Here is a 21,491-nt window from a genome sequence, read left to right as displayed (position 1 = left end):
CCGAGCACCACCACAAGCACTACCCACTTGCCCGCTTTTGGCAAGCTGTGCCGGCTCGTCGAAATGGCACATTTCCATTTCTTGCATTACTCCTTCATAACAATATGCATGAGCTGCGCAATGGATATACATACACTCTAATCTGTTATAAACAGGGTCTGGGAGTAACAGATTACATGTAACGGGATTGCATAATCAGGATACAAAAAAAGCAAGCTGTATTCCCTAACAGTTACATTAATCGGAATCAAGTTTATTCCCCGGTAAAAATAAAAAATGTAGCACAATGAATATATCACAATGTATGAACATGGATGTAATCAGATTACCGGTAGATTCTTTAAAAATGTGGAATACCATGTTAAAATATATTTAAAAAATTAAGAGATATTAAAAATGTTACCTGCCTGAATTTGCCATTGCCTGAATTTTGTTTTTTCATTTAATTTTTTATTTTGTTTATACTTAATAATAACTTCATAATTATCTTATTGATATTTCTTTACTTTTGTATTGTTTTGCATTATATTTTTTGTGTTTATATATTTGTTTTGTTCCATTTTTAAGACATGTGACAAAACAATTTCCCAATTTACGATAAATAAAGTATCTATCTATCTATAATTTATAATTCAGGTAATCCAAAAGTAATGGAAAGTAATCACATTACTTTATATTGTGTTACTTAGATTACGTTACCCGATAACAGTTTTTTGCATGTAACTTGTTATTGTAACAAAATACATTTGATAGTAACCCTCCCAACCCTCTTAGTATGTAGAGGGGCTGCAGCGCTGGGTATGTTGCTTTAGTGACAGATATGTTGACTTTTATTAAATGTTATTATTACCATATAACTGAGAGCACACAGACACGAACCAAGACAGAAGTTGTTGCTATGATTAGGCAGATGCTTCCCTCTCAGGTTTAGATGGGGAAAAAAATTAAATATATTTATATCAAACTTTGTTGCCGCAGACATGTGACCATTCAGATGAAAGGGAGTCGGTGTCAAACTGCTCTCTAAATTGAGGACGGGCTCCATGTTGCTGAGCAGACATCAGTGAGCTTGAATTTGAAGGCATGTCAAGTATCGCAGGTATTAGTATGAAATCTCTCATTATCTTTCTTTAAAACATAATATGAGTGCACCGCTGCGGGGACGGGGAGCAGCGGCCCCGTAGTCACTAATGGCAACCAAAGTGTAGTCATCTAGATGTCTATTATTAGACCTGGAGAACATCTCTTAACAGCAACTGGATCAAGTGTGTCGTCTGCAGCCTGTGATGGGGTTTATAGAGCTAGAAGTGGCTCAAGTAAGCACCGCATGGGGTCAAAGAGATGACATGAATAGCAGAACAAAGAAGCAGCCAGCCTCTGACGAGAAAACGCCCAAAACTGCGCCTGTCAAAAAGTCACAAGGAATTCAGAGGGGCAACGAAAGCCTATTTATCTAACTCTATCAGGGAAAACGGACAGCCTGAGCGCAGCGGCCGTGACAGCAGTGGGATTCCCTTGTCACTTCCCAAGGTCCACACACACACACACACATAAACACACAGACGCGTGTAAGGCGATTATTCAGTGCCGCTTGTCAATTGTACCTTTTCAACCCGGATCAATGCGTGGTCTTGCACCGGGGGCCTGTATCAGCGCCAGTCATTAACATGTGAGTGGCACTCTATCAGCCCCAGATCCTAATAAATCAAAGGGTCGGCCACAGAAGAAAAGAGGCTAATATTTCCTCAATAACCCCAGAGGGACACCATGGAGAGATGCAAATTGCCTCCCAGGAGACCCCGGGGGATGTGAAGGAGAAACTCGCTGGGAGGCAAAGGGAAGCTAATGAGTATAATGCTAAATGTATACAAGGAGAGGGAGAAATCCCTCTCTATTCATACCAATTAATACAATCTTATCAATGGAGGTGTACTGTAGAAGGAGGGCCCGCGTCTAACCCCGTGCCCTCCTCCCCACTTCCACCGAGCAAGCGTCTGTATTATTCAGCACGGGCCGGGCTGCGGTCATTAGCCCTGTGGGAGGCTGGGCCAGGCCTGGGGAGTTAAGGAGATTTTAAAAACCACTCACTCCTCACATCAAAACAAATCGGGGCAAATCAAAGGGGCTCAAAAATGTCCTTTCTTGAAGGGGCGAGGGAGGAGACCCGCCATTGTTATGAAAGGCTTCTTTCTGTGGCGTCAAAGAGCAAACGCATGAAGAAGATAACGTTAGCTATAGCTTCATTCATCATGCTGCATTTAAGGAAATAATGATTAGCGGTGATTAGAAAGTCGTGACATGAACTAATATGGATGCACGGTAGTGTTAAATGTCTAAGCATAATAAGTAGAAACTGATGGCATCAATATATTCTGTTGATTAAATGGAGCTTTACTGTGACATTCTAGCTTTCAATAGTTGTTCTCATTAACAGATTAACAGGATGGTCCCCCAGTTTCTTGATAGAAAAATAATTATTTGTTGTATTGCAGATGAAACCTGAATAAATAAACCCAACAAACACACACTGTGAACATAAATCCCCCAAAATGTATTTTCCAAAACAGAAATCACTTAATGGGGGCAACATGTTTTCCAACCAAAAGCTGACGTTTCATGAACCTTTTTCAAATCAAGTTATTTGTTTGTGGTAATAATGTTGGTATTTTATTATCCCCTTGAGATACAATCTGATCTGTAATTGTATAAATACATGGTCTTTTGAAGAAGCAGCAGACACTTCATTGGTCAAATAATTGGTGTGGCACTAAATCCTCCTCAGTACCAAATATCACCAACAGAAGGCACCGGCAGCTAACGATTGTTGCGGAAAATATGAAAAAGTGGCAAGAAGACGTGATGACTCATGATGTGATGACTCGTGCAGAACATAAGTTTCATTGCAATGATAAGAGCCTGACACGTTCCTTTAAAAATGTAATAAGACATAACGCAAGGAACATTAACTGGGTATTTTTGCCATGCTCCACAGCGCCCCTAGTGGTCAGTAACTCCACAGAGGACCTTTAAGTTACCTCTGAATCGATACTGCCATACATCCAAAGAAAATCGAACAGGTTTGTATTTTAAGGAAGCATTTGAACTTCCTGAAAAGGTTAAACAAATGCTTCAAAAGCATAAAAAGAAGGGGGGGAAAAAGCCTCAATCTATCATTTTGAAGGTCATTTATCAAGGTGGAGAAATATACCTGACAGCAGGCGGATTTGTCTTCTGGAGATCACGGAGGGGACTCAAATGAAGGTTAATCACTATATAACTTTCTGCATGTCTAATCCTACACTCCAGATTTCATTGAGCATAGCTGTAAAATCCCTCCGTCAGCATAATTGTGCCTAACCTGTGCCCCGCACGCTCAAATCTCTCAAATATCACAGCCAACTCTGAGAATAAGTGGGACATTAATGAGGAAAGTGCTGAGCTCAACCTTAGAGCAGTACCAGAGAAAGGGTTAGCCGCCTCTCAGCTCATGTTCAACGGAAGCTCTCTAATCCAAACCCTCAAACACAGAGCTGTTTGGACCTGTGAGGTGTTCAATACTGACTTCACATTCTTGCATACTTTGGTTTATCTTGATCAGGCCTAAAATATAGCAAAATATATTTCTAGGTAATCAAGATTTCATCATCAGGTTAGTAAAATGCAAAAAACACAACCTATATTTATCATAATAATACCTTAGAATATTCTGTATATTAACATGACTCTTTTTATCTTTGATTTACTTTCAGGTTTCATTTCATTACAAAATGTTCTTTTTTGTATTGTAAGCAATTCTTTGTTTTCATGCATCATTCCTTTGATTCAAATGAATGTGATTACACACTGCACATTAGCTGATGTTGCTTGTCCTTGTATCATCCCCTTGAGCGAGGGCTGAGCGCATCAGTGATCATATTCTGCCCCTTAGTGGAGGAAACGGTCCATAACGCGAGTGAAACATGATAATTGGAGGCTTGATCTACAGAGGCTGGATTGTGGACAGCTCCTGACTTACTGCTTCATTCAGCCTTGGACAAAAAGCAATCTCACCTGCTGGCTTCTTAGATTTAAGTAACGTAAATCTGTCTTCCCTTTCAAACAAAACCTTCTCCAAGAAAGAGTAACTCCCATGGCTCTTTAAAAAACACACTGCCACTCAATGTACATGTAAATCCAGGGTTGTGAACATGAAAAACATCCCAAACTAGAAACTAAAAAAGAATGGAAATCCAAGTCTGGATTGAAATAAACTGGCTTCAAAAGCTTCTAGCTTGAGGGTTTTTATATAATCAGACTGCACCGGAGAATCAAAACCAGAGAATGAACCCTGATCCCTACAAATTCATCCAAAAATATGTTTCTGCAAATCCCTCTCAGTAGGGCTGCCATCACATTAAGACAGGGGGAACCTGCCTTATAACTCCATCCTACTGCAGCAGCAGTGAATGTTCACCATTACGTTTCAGTAAGAGGATATTAAGTCCATGTAATTGCACATACATGTGTAAAACCAATGTGTAACCAATCCTATTGGCAACTAGGATCCTGGTCCTCCCTAACACAACATATGGATTCAAAATGTCATGATTTGGGGATGCAGAGCGGTTTATACAGGCTTTTCTAAACCAAATGTTTGTAAAAGTGACGTTTTTATAAAGGTTAATTACGGTCATACATGCCATTCAATTCCGTTTGCTCTTTCTTATGCTGCTTCACACCGGACGCAATGTGAATATTCGCTTCGCTCTAATCGCATCGCTCTAAACGCTCGAGTTTCACCGCTGCTGCCAGCTGTGTTTACTCGCATCATTCAAACAAGACGCGCTGGCTCGGGAGCTACAACTACAACTAAATGAACATATTTGACCGTGATTAAATTGTAATACACATTTCTAAATGATGCCGAAGTAACAACATACTGATACCGGTTAGTAAAAACCATGAATTAATGCTTTGACAAGTCTGCAGACAAAATTCTTGTTTCCTGAATGAAGATTGGGTCGACCAGGCTAAGCTAACGTTGTGCTCACTCCACACTCACAACAACGGCCTACAGACATAACTAAACCAGCGACTGTATTCACCATGACACAGACAGCCTGTGGTTTGTACTTGTTTAACTTTTGTCTAGTTTCTGAACAGATATGAGGAGCTGTGAGCTCTGTGTGCTAACTGCTAAGAGCTAACGGCTGATGTTTTCTGGTTGAACGTTAGGCTGAGATCCTCACCGCTGATTGGCTACCGCGAGATCGCGTCACGCGAATATGACGCTCGAGTTGAACAAATTGAACTCGAGCGTTTGTCGCGGCCCCCTTCAATCGCCTCAATCTTGCCGCGGAATTCGCGTCCACCGCTTCATGCTTATCGTCGGAGCGAATTTAAGTCTGTCCGCGTCTCTGCATTGACTTTACATGTAATCGCACCGCCCCCAAACATCGCATCGCGTCTGGTGTGAACGCAGCATTAAGCTGTGCTTCAGGACACAGACAGCGGTCTCCTGAGGAAAAGTCTTCGTCTAACTGAGCCATCCATCCACATCAACCTATTCTGTACGTAAACTTACGTGGACTTTGCAGAGAAATAGGTTCAGTAATATTTTGCATAATAATGTTAAATGTGTCTCATCGCATTAATGGATATGATACATGAACCCTTGATTAAAATGCACATTTATTTTATCATTTTAAGTACGATTTGGTAAGTAGCAGTTATTCAGTGCCATTACCAAAACTGTTGTCATCTTCTCCAAGTCAGGGTTCCCTCATTGTTCATAGTTAAAAAGTGTTTTAGCCCGGAGCTGAATCATCTGGAATTATCCGCCTCCTACCCAAAACAAACGGCCCCAGCTAATAAAACTGAAAGAACACTTAATAGTGCAGTTTCAATGTAAACATCTGTATTTCTTTAACTGATGTAAACCTTAGCTTGTTTCTCAGATAACCTCAGAGAGGCCGGTGATTACATCTTTATGGATAAATAGAACCAAGATCAAAGAGCTTTAGATAATCCGTCTTAAAACTGGAAAAAAAAAGTTGAATAATGTCACCTTCTGGCAGAGAACCAAGACACTGAAGCATTTTAGAATAGAATAGAATAGAATTCCTTTATTGTCATCGCACCAGGTACAACGAAATTTAAAAAAGCAATCCTCGCAATGCATTTCCACATAAAATGAATACATATATATCTATATAAACTAGGGCTGTTAAAAAAAATTAACGCCACTAATTATTTTAACGCGATTAACACGTGTATTTTCTTTCCTCGGCCGCCCCGTAGCTTCAGAGCGCATCGAGTTTAAAATACCATCTACAAGCTGATGCTGACAGCCCCGCTCCTGCTGTCCACTTGTGGCAGACCACACTTCCACGCTCACCGGCAGGCACCGACTGGCCATCGGGAGGACCGGGAGGGTGTGTGTATGTGTGGCCCGAGCGAGCGAGAGAGAGACCTTACGTGTATTGTTGTTGTTAGCATCTGGTGCTAGCTAGCTGCGCTAACGGATACAAGGAGCTGTTTAAATGAAAACAGAGGAGCGCTCTATCCACACAACTGCGCCGAGCACTTGACTTTATGCAGGAAGCCAGACAGTGGGACATTGTAGGAGAAGTCAGCACACTCAGTACGGATAGTGCAACATGATTGCAGCGTCCAGGCAGCTCCCGTTCGAGCATATGCCTTGAGTTGCACATAGCTCCAACGATCCATCACACACACACACACACACACACACACACACACACACACACACACACACACACACACCACACACACACACACACACACACACACACACACACACACACACACACACACACACACACACACACACACACACACACACACACACACACACACACACACACACACACACACACACACACACACACACACACACACACACAGTTTGTATTATTGTATGAGCGAGGTTCCAGGTTGAATTGAGGCGAATATTTGTAATGTTCAGAGGTTGTTGTGTTTAATATTCATGAGAATATTTGTCATTGTTCAAATGATAATAAACATTAGCATAAAGCATATTTGTCCACTCATATGTTGATAAGAGTATTAAAAACTTGAAAAATATTCCTCTAAGGTACATTTAGAACAGATCAAAAATGTGCGATTAATTTGCGATTAATCGCGATTAACTACGGACAATCATGCGATTAATCGCGATTAAATATTTTAATCGACTGACAGCCCTAATATAAACATATATACATTAAACATGCTCACACATCCATACATACATGCCCGCACATTATTTAAATACAGTTTACAATATAAAAAAACACAGGGATGATATTTTGCATCTCTGATGTCGATCAGTTAATAAGTTAATACAACTATTAAAAAGTAGTGCAGTTGAAAGTTGTAACTGTTCAGTTCAGCGTTTGACAGTGTTCAGTTCTCGTATGGCTCTGGGGTAAAAACTGTTTTTCAGTCGGTTTGTTCTTGATTGAATTGACCTGTAGCGTCTCCCGGAGGGCAGAAGAGCAAACAGGAAGTGTCCAGGGTGTGAAGAGTCTGCAATTATTTTTGCCTGCTCTGTTGAGGCAACGTTGGCTGAAGAGTTGGCTGAAGAGCAGCCGATGACCTTCTGGGCTGTGTTGATGACCCTCTGAAGGGCTTTCCTGTCCTTTTCTGAGCAGCTGGCACACCACGTGGTTAGGCAATATGCGAGCACACTCTCTATGGAGCAGCGGTAGAAAGACACCAGAAGCTTCTCCTCCAGGTTGTTTTTCCTGAGGATCCTCAGGAAGTGGAGTCGCTGCTGGGCCTTTTTCACAGATGTTGTGGTGTCGATAGACCAGGATAGATCTTCAGCAATGTGTGTGCCGAGGAACCTGAAGGCGGGAACCCTTTCCACACAGTTGATGGACAGTGGATCTGGTGTTGTGCTGTTTTTCCTGAAGTCTATAATGAGTTCTTTTGTTTTTATGGAGTTCAGAGCAAGGTTATTATCTGAACACCACACTGCCACTGGATTTCATCCCTGTAGGCTGACTCATCTCCTCTTGTGATCAGTCCAACCACGGTTGTGTCGTCCGCGAACTTGACGATGGTGTTGGTGGGGTGAGTGGGGGCACAGTCATAGGTGTACAGGGAGTAGAGCATGGGGCTCAGCACACAGCCTTGTGGTGAACCGGTGCTGAGTGTGAGGGTGGAGGAGAGGTGAGGGCCTATTCTCACTGTCTGGGGGTGGTTAGTTAGGAAGTCCTTAATCCATTGGCAGATGTTTGGGGAAAATCCTAGGTCAGATAGCTTGGAAACCAATCTTCCCGGGATGACTGTATTAAAGGCAGAACTGTAATCAACAAAGAGCATCCTCACATAGCTCCCCTGGTGTTCAAGGTGGGACAGTGCACTGTGAAGAACAGTGGCGATGGCATCCTCTGTAGACCTATTTGCTATATACGCAAACTGATTTGGGTCGAAGGTGGGTGGGAGAATGGTTTTGATGTGCTGCAGGACCAGCCTCTCGAAACACTTCATGATGAGCGGTGTGAGTGCTACCGGACGGTAGTCGTTGAGGCTGGAGATGATGTTTTTTTCCGGCAGAGGGATGATTGTGGCAGATTTCAGGCACGAAGGGATGATGGATTTGGAGAGTGACGGGTTGAAGATCTTTGTGAAGACCTCCGTAAGTTGGTCTGCACACTCCTTTAACACCCTTCCCGTCACGCCATCAGGGCCTGCAGCTTTCCTCCAGTTCACCGCTCTGAGCACACACCTCACATCATGCTCCTGCACAGTGAGGGTGTGACTGTTGGATGCTGGTGAGGTTGTTGTGTCCGTCTCTACTGCATTGACCTCAAAACGAGCAAAGAAACAATTAAGTTCCTCTGCCAGTGAGGCGTCCCCGTCAACCGTTGTGCTGTTATTGCTCTTGTAGTTGGTGATGTGCTGTATACCTTGCCACACCCGCCGTGGATCGTTGTTGGTGAAGTGGTCCTCAATCTTCCTCTTGTAGGCTACTTTGGCATCCCTGATGCCTCTCTTCAGGTTGGCTCTAGCTGCACTGTATTGAGCACTATCACCAGACCTGAAGGCGATGTTTCGGCCCTTGAGGAGAGCTCTGACCTCCTTCGTCATCCAGGGCTTCTGGTTGGGGTATATCTGAATACGTTCTTCAACAGTCACATTATTCACAGAGTTCTGTATATAGCAGAGTAAAGTTGATGCGTACTCCTCCAAGTCCTGAACCTCAAAAATATCCCAGTTAGTCCTTTCGAAGCAATCCTATAGCTGCGAGGAAGCTCCTTCAGGCCATGTTTTAACAGTCTTTGTGGTGGGTTGAGTTTTCCTCCTGACAGTGGTGTATGCTGGGGTTAAAAGGATGGACAGGTGATCTGACTGCCCTAGATGTGGTGTGGTACAGACTTAAATCCCTTCTTAATGTTTGAACAGGCCTTATTAAGTGTGTGTTTACCCCTGGTAGCACATGTTATGTGTTGTACAAACTTTGGGAGAACTGTCTTTAAGTCTGCATGGTTGAAATCACCAGCTATGATATGGGCGGCTTCAGGATATGTGCTTTGTTGTGAATTGATAGCACTGTGCAGGTAGCCTAGCGCAATTTTAGCATTAGCATCTGGTGGCATGTAGACAGCTGTTACTATGACAATGGTAAACTCACAGCTATACAATGACATTACAGATGAATAAATGGAACCCTGATTAACATTTGAGATTTCACTATGTCTGAATGTAGTTAAAAACAATGGGGACAGTGAACGTTAGCAACTAAAAAACATATTTAACACTGGCCTCGTAGTTATAAAAAATGGTAATGCGGTAGTGCTTCCTTTTATGATTGGATCATGGTGGTACAAACTTAACTCCTCCTCTTCAAAACAAATGGACACGGGAATTAAAACTATTAGTTACTAAACCACAGTTACTCCGCTACACGCACCCCCAACTCTGACTGTCTTCCCGCGTCCCTGTGTAAATGGGAAACTGATAGAATTGGATCATAAAATCGTGGTGATTTTGCAACTTCAGCATAGGGGATAGGGATGTTTATTGAACTTCGGCTTTCAACTGACTTACCTTCGAAACACATGTATGGCTCTGCCGCTCAGTGCTGCTGCTTGCTCAGTCTGTGGCCGTTTCTCAATCGCGAGGATGCTTGCTTGGTAGCACATGTCTTCCGAGTCACTTCCTTCAGAAGCTAGGCAAGAATCCTTCCTGGCAATCGGAAAACGAAGTGTGGAACGGGCTAGCAAGTGCGCCTTACATTTTCCGCCACAGATTTGGGGAAATTGGTCCGTGCGCAAAGCAATGTGGGGATTTGAAGGACGCGAAGTCTACCCATGTGCAGCCTCGAAATTACCCCCAAACCAAGGAAGCGGCCTCGGCGGAATTCCAAGTATGCTGGAGATTGGAACAGTCCTTCGGCGGCACTCAATGACGTAGTATCCTTGAAATATTGGCTTGGAAGCCAGTTTCCACGAGATTGAGAAATGGCCTGTGTCTGCGTTCATTCGCACCTGCCTGTAATCTGAGAAGGTCCCGCCTCTCTGGCTGGCTCCCGCCCGGAAAATCTTCAGTGTTGATTGACACTTCAGTAATAGCCTATCAGGTAGCGCTGTGGGCGGGACATTGCTCGTGTACACAGAGTGGTGGTTGCAGCCAGAGAAACGGCCGCATCAGAGCCAAAGTTTTATCGGCAATTTGATTAAAAACCGATAATCGGTCAAATGCGGAATATCGACCCCTAATCTTAAATTCCAGACATCATAAAATCCTTATATGAATAAAAAAAGTTTATCAAAATCTGTATTAAAACCGGATTAAAATGATGTCGCCATGAAAGCTAACCATATGAAAGTCCCATGACATTGAAACTGATGGTTTACTCTAGGTTTGAACATAAAAAAGTATATGGTTTAATGCAATAATGCAACTCAACAACATGTATTACACCGGTCTAGTCGTTTTTAGACATTTTAACGTAGAAAAGTTACAAATAATACCTTTCATGATTAGATTACTATGGTACACATTCATCATGGTGACAATTTCCACATCAAAATAGGGACTTACATTTTTAGGATTGAACAAAGACTGGAGTAAACACTGGTTGGGTTTCACACCGGAGAATAATCAACAGCCAGCTTGTCACTCCCTACAACCTGCCAAGTGTAGGAGTGGAAGCACTGACACATGTAACTGATATCTCAGATTTAATTTGACTGCTAATCACACCCAGCTACAGTTTGAGAGCATTTCACACGTCGGAGCTACAGTTTCAGGTGTTAAGCCGGTAAGGAGACATACTACTGTGCCTCTGAATGCTAACACCTCTTCAGAGACGGTCACATTTTTGCTTTATGCTCTGCCATTGTGATTATAATGATGATAATACTAACAAGAACATTAGACTCCACAGACACACACATTTTTCTTTCTTTTCAATTAAAAAGCAATCAACACTCATTTTGAGTTTTACCCGCTCAAATACTTTTAATTTCAGATCAGTGGCTATTTGAATAAACATATGTCGCTCCACAGGAGGTCACCCTGTTGTGATTCCCGTCTGAATCATAATGCTGATAATAAGTGTAAGGGAAACTTCTGTAGCAGAGACGATATCCGACTAACACCTGTGTTTGTCAAATTAGAGAAAGTGGATCTCAATAATGAGGCAGAATATTTAACAAGTTACATTGAAAGAAATAAGAAAAGTAATGTACTTACCAGTGAATGTTGAAGCACAGATTCCCCCTCATGGCTCCTGGAAAACTCATCTGTAACAGAGAACATGTTCTCAAACTTTAAACTGCTCACGACAGAGAACTGAAAAACATCTCAGCTTCAGTAAGATTTTGTGATTACAAATCTGTCCCTCCAAATTCAGACTCTGTATTAGGATCCAAAAATAAAAGCTTGATTTTTGTCCTTGCTAAATAAATCCACATAAGTACATGAAAAAATGATTATCGCAGCGTCAGATAAGCGTTGTGATGATCAGAAGATCCATTGTATTACAGGATCTTTTGTGTTCTTGTGTTTGTGTCTCCAAAAACCCAAAGGGTTAAGCAACAAATACTCAGATTATATGTTAATCATTTATCAAACACATTCCTCCCTTTTTGTGGTTTAAGACAGGAAACATAATCAATAGACTAAACAATTAAAACAATGATTGGCAACAGCCTTGGTGTTGCCACAGTATTTTACAGGATCATTGTTAGACTAAATGTGAAGAAAATGTCAGCACCATCAGCAAAGTTAGGGACAGCCCATTATGTTTCCTGGTTATTCTTCAACTTAAAGCTCAATTTGAACATTCAATTAAGAAAATGGTTTGCCAAGGGTATATAATTAACTTTTAAAATGTTTACAATACGGAAACTGAAGCTAAGAGTATATATTAGTCAATTTCCCGCAAAACAATAATCAACAACCATTTTGAGAACGTTACATCAAAAGCAAAGCGTATGGATTTATGGAATACCTGGCGTTAAGAAAAAACAAGCATTTACTAAAATAACCATGGTGTCTGGGAAATTGTGTTGGATGCTACTTTAACTATTTTCTAATGATTAAACATGAAAATAAAAGATAACACTTATATACAGCCAAATGGGAACAGGCATATATATATATCAGGGTTTCCGCTAGGATTTTTTCTCGCCGGTCAAATGTCCGGGCAGAATTTATTTTACCGGACTAATTTGAAACTTACCGGTCATATTTCAATAATAATAATAGTTGTGTAGCAGAGTTTCCCTTAGCAGGTAATTACCAGACTATGAGCAGATATGCTTCAGTTTAAAACTCAGTTCACGGGCTCATTTTTATATTGCTTCAGTTTATAATCGTAACAGATCGAAAAATTCAGATTCATTTTTCAATAAATGATTCCACAAACAACAAACAACATAATTATTACATTCAAACAAACTACTTGTAGTAGATAACGTACATTATTCAGAAGTTGACATCAACTTTGAATAATAACACGGGAGAAACGGATCCTCTCCCTCCCTCTCTCTATGACAGCCCGTCAGTTTCTCATGCAGCTCGCTAAACAGAGGGCGGGGCTTCAGGTGATCCTGCAGAGCTGCGTGTCTCGGTCAGACTCAGCAGCTGATCTGATCTCTCTCTCGCTCCGGTTACACTTCACTCGCGTTTATGTCCATATCGATCAGATCCAGCTCTCCTGATCGGCCTTTATAGAGAGCACCGATCAAACTATTAAGAGTGAATATCGGCCGATAATGACCGGCGGCCGATCGATCGGAGCCTCCCTAATTATTACCAGACATTTTGACCGTCAGGTTTTGAATTTACCGGTTTTTTATAAATTTTACCAGCTAAAAACCGGTAATTACCGGCTAACGGAAACCCTGATATATATATAAGCCCAGTTCTCAGAGTAACATGAAGTGAGATGTCTCACTATGGGATGCGCCTCATCGCGGAGCAAACAGAAGCATCAATCTCATTACGCCAATCCTGATTGGCTGGTGATCTTGACGTCAGCGTCAGGGAATCCACCCCCTATAAGTAGCTTGCGCCACGACGCATGCGTCATTCAAAATAAGCACCTCTTCTCGCTTCACCATAGCAAGGAGGGCCGTCTGATGAGACATCTCACTTCATGTTACTCTGAGATCTGGGGTTACGTAAGTAACCTATAGTTCTCATTCATAACACTCCGTTCGATGTCTCACTATGGGAAATTGTAGCTCCCGTATTGCCAGACGAGCTTATCTCGAAAATCACCAAACCGACCAGAACTTTAACAGGTAGGGCTCTGACTCAACCAGGTGCCCAGCACTGCTTGAGTCACACTGGGAGCAGAACGTCCAGCTTGTTAAGAGGCGGACAAAAGTGAGCGGCGAGGACCAGCTCGCTGCTTGCACCAATGTCTTGGATGGGAGACATCCTGGACGGAGCCCAGGATGCAGCCAGACCCTGAGTCAAGAGAGCTCGCGAACCCGAAGGTGCCTGCGAGCTCTGACTCGTACGGGCCCCACAGCAATTGCTTCCACAAACAGTGGGAGAGCCGTTGCTTAGTAACAGGCTTGCCCTTGTAAGGGATAGCCCAGGACACAGGGGGCTTGGTCATTATGACAAAGCACCCCCGATTATGGTACCACTCACGGGCCAGGCCCATAGAGCCAATCGCTCTGGGTGTGGGTGAAAGATCGCCCCCCCCGCTTGGGACAGTATGTCCCTGCGTAGTGGGAGCTGCCATGGCTGCCCGCACAGCAGCTGATATATCTCCGCTAGCCAGTACATAGCTGACCAGTGTGGAGCTATCAGAATAAGTGTGTGGCGTTGCTCTCTCACTCTGGCCAGAGTTGGAGGTATCAGAGCCAGGGGTGGAAACGCGTACAGAAGGCCCGGGGGGCAATCGTGCGCGAGTGCATCCACGCCTAACGGTGCATTTAGATCCCGCATCGAAAAGAACAGCTGACACTGAGCGTTGTCTTTCGAAGCAAACAGATCCTCCGCGGCTCTGCCGTAACGCACCCACAGCTGGCTCACAATCCTTGGATGTAGAGTCCAGTCTGCATAAAGTGGTGTACCTCTGGACAATAGATCCGCCCCGAGGTTCATCACTCCCGGTACGTGCGTCGCTCTCAGAGAGAGGAGACGTCTACCGCTCCATAAGATAAGTTTGCGCGCCAGTGTGTGTAACTGGAGAGAACGCAAACCCCCATGGCGGTTAATATACGATATTGTGGTCGTATTGTCTGTCCTCACGAGGACGTGATGTCCCCGGAGGAAAGGCAGAAAGCGTCTTAGGGTGAGGAACACCGCTAAAAGCTCCAGGTAATTTATGTGCGCCCGCTGGAGGTCTCTGCTCCAGAGACCCTCCAGCGGGCGACCTTCATAAATACCTCCCCAACCTGTCAGACATGCGTCCGTGGTGACCACTTTCCGTGAAAGGACAGCACCCATGGGCACACCCCGTACTAGAAAAGTCGGGTGCAGCCAGTGGCGCAGTGCCGTTACGCATTTCACAGTAACCATCACTCTGGTTTAGTTTTAGGGCGGCCACCCAGCGCTGAAACTCCCTCATGTGTAAGCGTCCCAGTCGTACGACCAGGATGGCTAATAATAATAATAATAATAATAATAAATTGTATTTATAAGCGCACTTTTCATTTGCGTAAACAAAACTCAAAGTGCTAACGACGCCATGAGCCCCAGCAATCGCAAGCATGTTCTGAAGAGAACATGTTTTCGCAGCTGGAAAAGAGCGAGACAAGCTCTGAAAGCTTTCACTCTTTCCGCTGACAAGCGAGCTGAAAAGGGCACCGAGTTCAGGCGTAAACCCAGGAAGAGTATAGTCTGCACGGGGCACAACATGCTCTTCTCTGTGTTTATTATGAAACCCAGGTTGAGCAGGTGCTTAACGAGGACATTTGTCTGCGTAATAGCCTCCTGCTCCGACTGTGCGAGAAGCAGCCAGTCGTCCAGGTAGGTCGCCAGGTGAATGCCCTGTTGTCTCAACTGGGCTATCGCGGCTTCCGTACACCGTACAAACACCCTTGGACTGAGAGACAGACCAAAGGGGAGTACTCTGTATTCATAACAGATCCCCTGAAATGTGAATCTCAGATATTTCCTGTGTGGATAATATACTGAGATGTGAAAATACGCATCTTTCAGGTCGACTGATGTAAACCAGTCATTTTGTCGCACGAGCCGCAGCCGAGATGTGTGAGTGAGCATTCTGAACTTATATCTTTTTAGATATTTGTTCAGAGCCCTTAAATCAAGTATTGGTCGAATTCCGTTCCCTCCCCTTTTGGGAACGAGGAAGTACTTGGAATAAAAGCCGCCCTGACTCTGCTCGGCGGGTACAATAGATATAGCCCTTTTTTTCTAGGAGTGAGAGAATCTCTTTCTCCAGAATGAGGCCTGACTCTCCTCGGGCCTGCGAATGCAGAATGCCCGAGAAGTGAGGGGGGGGTGACGGTGACTTGGAGTCTGTAGCCCCGTGTTACTGTCTTGAAAACCCAAGCAGATGATGTGAGCACTTTCCACTGCATGCTCCTTAGAGCCAGTGAAGATGTCACATCTCCTCCTCTCTGAGTCTCTATTTGTTGTGTTATGGGGCCCTCCAGTGTCTGAACACAGTGGTGCCCCTTATCGACAGTACCCACCGACACTGCGCGTGACGGTGGTGCCTTCACAGCCCAGCCGGCACTGCGCATGCGCGTGGCGGTGGTGCCTTTACAGACCCGTCAGAAATCCACCTTTTGAGAGATGCCGTAGCTGCACTCAGAAGGGTAACAATTGACGGGTTGTTTATTGGCTTCATTGATTTTCTTTTCATTTTTTTTAGCTGCGCCCTCGGCCTGAAGCCTGGATGCGTCAGCGGCAAATGTTTTATGACAGAAGAATCAACCAATGTGTGACATGTGTTTGTGCGGACTTGAGGAGGTGTTTAGGCATCTCTCGAGGCGGCGGGAACACATTCAGAGCTGGGGAATGAACTTCCAGCTCTGTCACGGTGGGGAGAAGGAGGGGCTTCACCACGCCACTCGCTTCTTCTTCCTCGACTGCTGGCCGAAATTCTGGGTTGGCTGAGCCTGAGCTGCAGCCGGAGAATTTCTAGGCCAGCTTGCCCTTGTCTCCAGCCTGGGCTGGGGACTCGGGGCGGGCTGCGACCTCTGCGTCTTCGGTGCTTTAAACCGAGCAGAGTTCGAGGCAGCTTTGGTAAAGGACTGCTGCTGTGAAATCAGCGGCTGGACCCTTCGAGGGAGGCAGAGGTGGAGTGCCTGGTCCTCCCTCTTCTTCGTCTCACACCTCCTGTGCATGGAGGCGAGAGCGGGCATATCCAGCACATCCTCCTGTTCCCGGTCTGGGAGGGTGGTGAGGTTGAGCCATCTCGCTCTTTCCTGCACCACCATGATCCCCATTACCTTGCCGGTGGCCTGGACGGCGCAGCGTTGGACACGGAGACAAATGTCCGTGACCGCTGCCATCTCGTCCAGAGTGGCTGCCCCCGGGTTACCCGACAGGTCCTCGCAGAGCTCCTGGCGGACAACGCTGCAGCTTTATAGGATCTTTCAGTCATTGCTGACTGAAAACGGTCCGACTTTGCTGGCAGCGTGGAGTTCCTGCTTGGTGACGGGCCCACCCGTGGTAGAAGGTGGGCCGCTACCAGCGGTTCCATGGGCGGCATGCGGAGCAGGCCGAGCTTCTCCATTCCGTCGCAGTCTAGGGAGGAGGCACCCTGGATTGGGACCTTGTTGCTGAAGGGCCGGTCTCTCCACGAGACCGACACTTCATCCAACATCTCCGGGAAGACTGGAAGGAGTTGCCTCCTTTTCCCCGCTGCTTGGGGAAGATGTTTTCCCTCATAGCGGGACCCGGAGGTCTCCTTGGCCATTTCGGGCCACGGGACGTTGAGTCTGGCCGCAGCGCGTTTACACATGAGATTGATGCTTCTGTTTGCTCCGCGATGAGGCGCATCCCATAGTGAGACATTGAACGGAGTGTTATGAATGAGAACAGAACAGCTATAATGTTCATCACCAAGAGAAAACAACTTTGATATACATTCATTTCCATGCAGAGGTTTAATGAGTCTTTCAGTGATGCAGACGGTGTGATTCCATGGATGCCCGCCCTTATTTCCTCGCCTTTGATATGATTCTGCAGACCTCAATGTTCTTGGTAGATCCACCTGATTACTAAAATATCTCCTCTCTGCAGCTGTTCCTCAGCTGAGTTGCTAATTCAGGCCAGTGTTCTCCCATTTAAGTAGTCCCCGGTGTCTTCATTTATAGCAGTGTAAGCAGCCGGGCAGGCCAGCAGAGAACACAGAACTGTTTGCTATGCTGAGCATTCAGGGACTTTAAGCATCTTGGTCAAAATATTTGACCTTGTCAAGTGACATTTAATCAATTTGTGGATAAAATGCCTCGACCGTCTGATTTATTTAGTCGAGCAGTAGAACCTACACCAGCCTGATAAGCTGCCATTGACTTCCTCCTATAGCCACGTAAGCTCTTCTTATAGACACCTGCAGGGAGTCATGGACTCACTTATGTTGGTTTGATTTGATAAAACCTCTATTCCTGAGCTGATTACAGAGATATGAGTAATGCAACTATGCTTGTTATCTCTGCTGGCAATTATTTGGTTCAATGATTGATGAAAATCACAAATTGTTTGGATAGAAGGACAGACGGACGGATGGATGGACACATTGATGGATGTATGGATCATGGATGTATGAAGCGCCATTCAAAATGAAACTCTTACCAATAACTGCTGATATGTATTCACTATCACCATCCTAGGGCATCAACATGGACATGCACATGAGTTCCAACTTACTTAATATATAAATCGTTTTTACAGTTTATAAGCACAACTGAATTTTTGAAGTAGTTTTCTTTTTCAAAATTCAAAGATTCAAAGATTCAAGATTCAAACACAGTACAATAGCTACAATGTAGAAATGGCAATGATAAAGTCCCAAGCTCCTCCAACATTGCAACATAGTTATATAGGACATAAAACAATAAAACAAATACAAATACTTTGTGATCAGGTTGACTAATTGCATGACCTATTGACCTTTCAGTAAACCATGCCAGTGTTGTCTTTTGCTATGGAAATGGTGGTCATTAGTGAGGAAAGCCATCCTGAGCAAACAATCAGAACACCAAAGTACAGAGGAGCATTGTGCGGAAGTATTTTAGTTTCACACCTCAGATGGCAAAAAATAACTAACAAAGATAAGGCTTTGGTCAACTTTGTACAAAGCAGTGGTCTGACTACAATGACAACAAATCTGCAGTCTCAACTGCTAGCTTGCCAGCAAAGTGAGGCAGCAGAGGCACCATAGACCAGCGGCGCACCGACAACCTCGTCTGTTTGCCTAACATTCTGCTCTGAGAAAATGACTGTGGGCGTACCTGTGTTTTAACTTGGCAACAAGTTCTACCAGATGCACTCTGTTTCGTTACTGGTAAGGCTAAAATATTTTAACAAGCTAACAATCGAAAAGTCTTCCATGTGTTAATTAAAAACTATCAATGTGTTATTTCTGCAACTGCATGTTTGACATGCTTTCTCTCTGTTGCTTGCAGGCTTGACATTGCTAACATAAACAGCAGCTTCGCGTGAAGGGACATGCTGGGGCTTTTGATAATTTAGTCGTTTTGACCTGCAATAAAACAAATAAAAATAAATCTAAAGAATTACACCAATGTTGCGACAAATCTGTCTGGTTCCGTAGACACTCACAGGTTAACTTTATAATTACAGTGAACTTTCTGATCAAACCTATTTGCATCATTACTGAACGTTATATTAGGCTTTTACACAAAAATATGTTTTTATTCTATAAAATACAACACATTTCATTGTGGGATTTTTAGTGGATAGTCGACAAATAGATAGGAGGAAGTAGTGTACATCTGTGATGAATCTGTGAGGGTATTCCACACTCAAAGCAAATGGAGGAAGGTAAATATTGTCTTTATTGTTATGCTTGCTCTGTCTTCTTATCATTTAAGAACTTCAATATGTAGTTGAACATGTTTTGAATCAAGGCTGCTTAAATGTGCTTAGGTGCTGTCATGTTTTGCTGTGCTAGCTCTGCAGTAATAATGTTGGCAATGCTATCTCAACTTGACATGCAGAGTTTGCTTTGCCACTGACCTTACTTTTGACGTCTAACAACTTACACTATCGTCTTGTAATTTCCATACAACCACATCACTCTGTTTCTATTGGGCCATTTATAGTCATTGATTTAAAAGTTGATAAACCAAGTTTATCATGCAGCTCTACATCAATGCTTTGCATATCCTACAACAATATCAAAGTAACAACCAAGTTTATCTCGTTTGACTCCAAAGAAACCCGGCTTGTGTCCACAAACTGTTTGTCCTTTAGTACCAACTGAAACAACGTAGCTAGATAGCAAAGAGCTGGCTCTGTTAGCACTTAGCAGTGACTTTATTTTGACAGGCTCTGCGACAGTCAGCTAGCTGCTCTTCCCACAGGCTGAGCCTCAGAGACACAACTGAACCAGCGGCATATGGAGAAACACTTTGTGTAGCAATATCGAACACATAGAAGTTGAGTTAAACTAGCTCCCAGTTGTTGGTCACTGCAGTGTTTGAATACCTTCACATCGACCCACGACAGAGACAGCGAGACACGGCAGACTAATGACCGCACTTGACTACAATGTATCCCTGCGCACATCAGAGGTTCCGAAAGGCTGTATCACCTACCTCAGTACGAAGACTGCTGTCCTCAGGTTTGTCATTGCACCTGACCCAGTTACTCGGCTCTCCACTCCGTTACACTGTCGCCATTTTGCTTTAAAATCACGCAGGTTGCACTCTGGTCCAGAGGAGAGGGATGCTCAGCAGGAGGTAGACTGCACACCCCGAAAAAGCTTCACGTCCACTTTAGTTCCCCGACATTCAAACTTAAAACAGCTTACCATAATGACGTTACTACTTAACTAAAGCGACACATGGCGCCATATTTTGAAAATGGTTGGGAACAGATGTGACAACACAATTTATTTGAGTGAGGTTCATGACCTTGAATGCATCCTGATATCAAATGAATTTAGCCTACAACCTACGTTTTCGTTCAGAGATACACAGACGTGTTCTTGCTAGTGGACTCACTATCAAATGAGATATAAAATAGGAATATTTTATATATAATAATTGTGTAAATTACTGATTCCCAACCAGGGCTAGCATTTGCACCCCAGGGGGTGGGCTACTTTTGCAGTTGACATGGAATATTTGGGATGAGCTCAACTGCATTTAAGCTAAATTGAAAAAACAAATAGAATAAATATAGAACAAATCACAAATGATTGGCAAGGGTTAAAAATAGCTAAAAGTAGTTGATAAATGGTTGGATAATTAGATTGCCAAAAAGTGGGAGCTGGTTAGATAATCTTTGCTAAACGTAACGGCTTAATGTCTGAAATAGCTAACATGTATGCATTAATTGTTGACTGAGTTAGCTAAAAGTAATGGATACATAGTTGAATTTACCACTCTGAGCTCGTCTTTTTATGAATGAGAATGTGACCACATTCTCAATATTGCCATTCAATGGTATGAGAAAGTATTTTCACAATATTCACTTTTATTTCATTAATGAAGGGTAAACTGCTTTCAAATGAACATGTTGGAAACACGGAGGGTAATATTGTTGAATAGTCTTGACACTCTTCATTTGAAATGGCTGTGTCTGTCGTAACTGTGTCATCCACAGTGTAACTTGGACAGAAGGGATTACATGTGTCTTCTGTGACCATTAACTGAATTTCAAAATGGTTGTATAACTGGTTAAAAAAGAAAGAATGTGTGACTGTTGTATATTTAATGTTGAACTGCTTTTGTACAAGAAAAGCAGTGAGCGTTAACCCTCGTTTAAATTGTCGGATAATGATGCAGAATGCATGCTGGAAATACATTATTAATACTGTCACATGTTTTTTTTCTTTCTGGCCCAAG

At 43.5% G+C, this 21,491-nt stretch overlaps 1 protein-coding gene across 3 annotated transcripts in view; it reads right to left on the bottom strand.

Moving 5' to 3' along the window:
- znf644b (zinc finger protein 644b) overlaps positions 1-20,436 on the bottom strand; it is a 63,791-nt gene extending 43,355 nt beyond the window's left edge. For all 3 annotated transcript variants that reach the window (XM_034080305.2, XM_034080298.2, XM_034080307.2), the window contains exons 1-2: positions 20,238-20,436; positions 11,710-11,759 (exon numbers count right to left, since the gene is read on the bottom strand). The gene's annotated coding sequence lies outside the window, so the exon portion shown is untranslated. The remainder of the gene's footprint in view (positions 1-11,709; positions 11,760-20,237) is intronic.
- Positions 20,437-21,491: the final 1,055 nt, after the last annotated feature.

This window comes from Pseudochaenichthys georgianus, chromosome 4, assembly GCF_902827115.2.
Source record: "Pseudochaenichthys georgianus chromosome 4, fPseGeo1.2, whole genome shotgun sequence".
Lineage (NCBI taxonomy): Eukaryota > Metazoa > Chordata > Actinopteri > Perciformes > Channichthyidae > Pseudochaenichthys > Pseudochaenichthys georgianus.
This window is presented reverse-complemented; position numbering and strand designations above follow the sequence as displayed.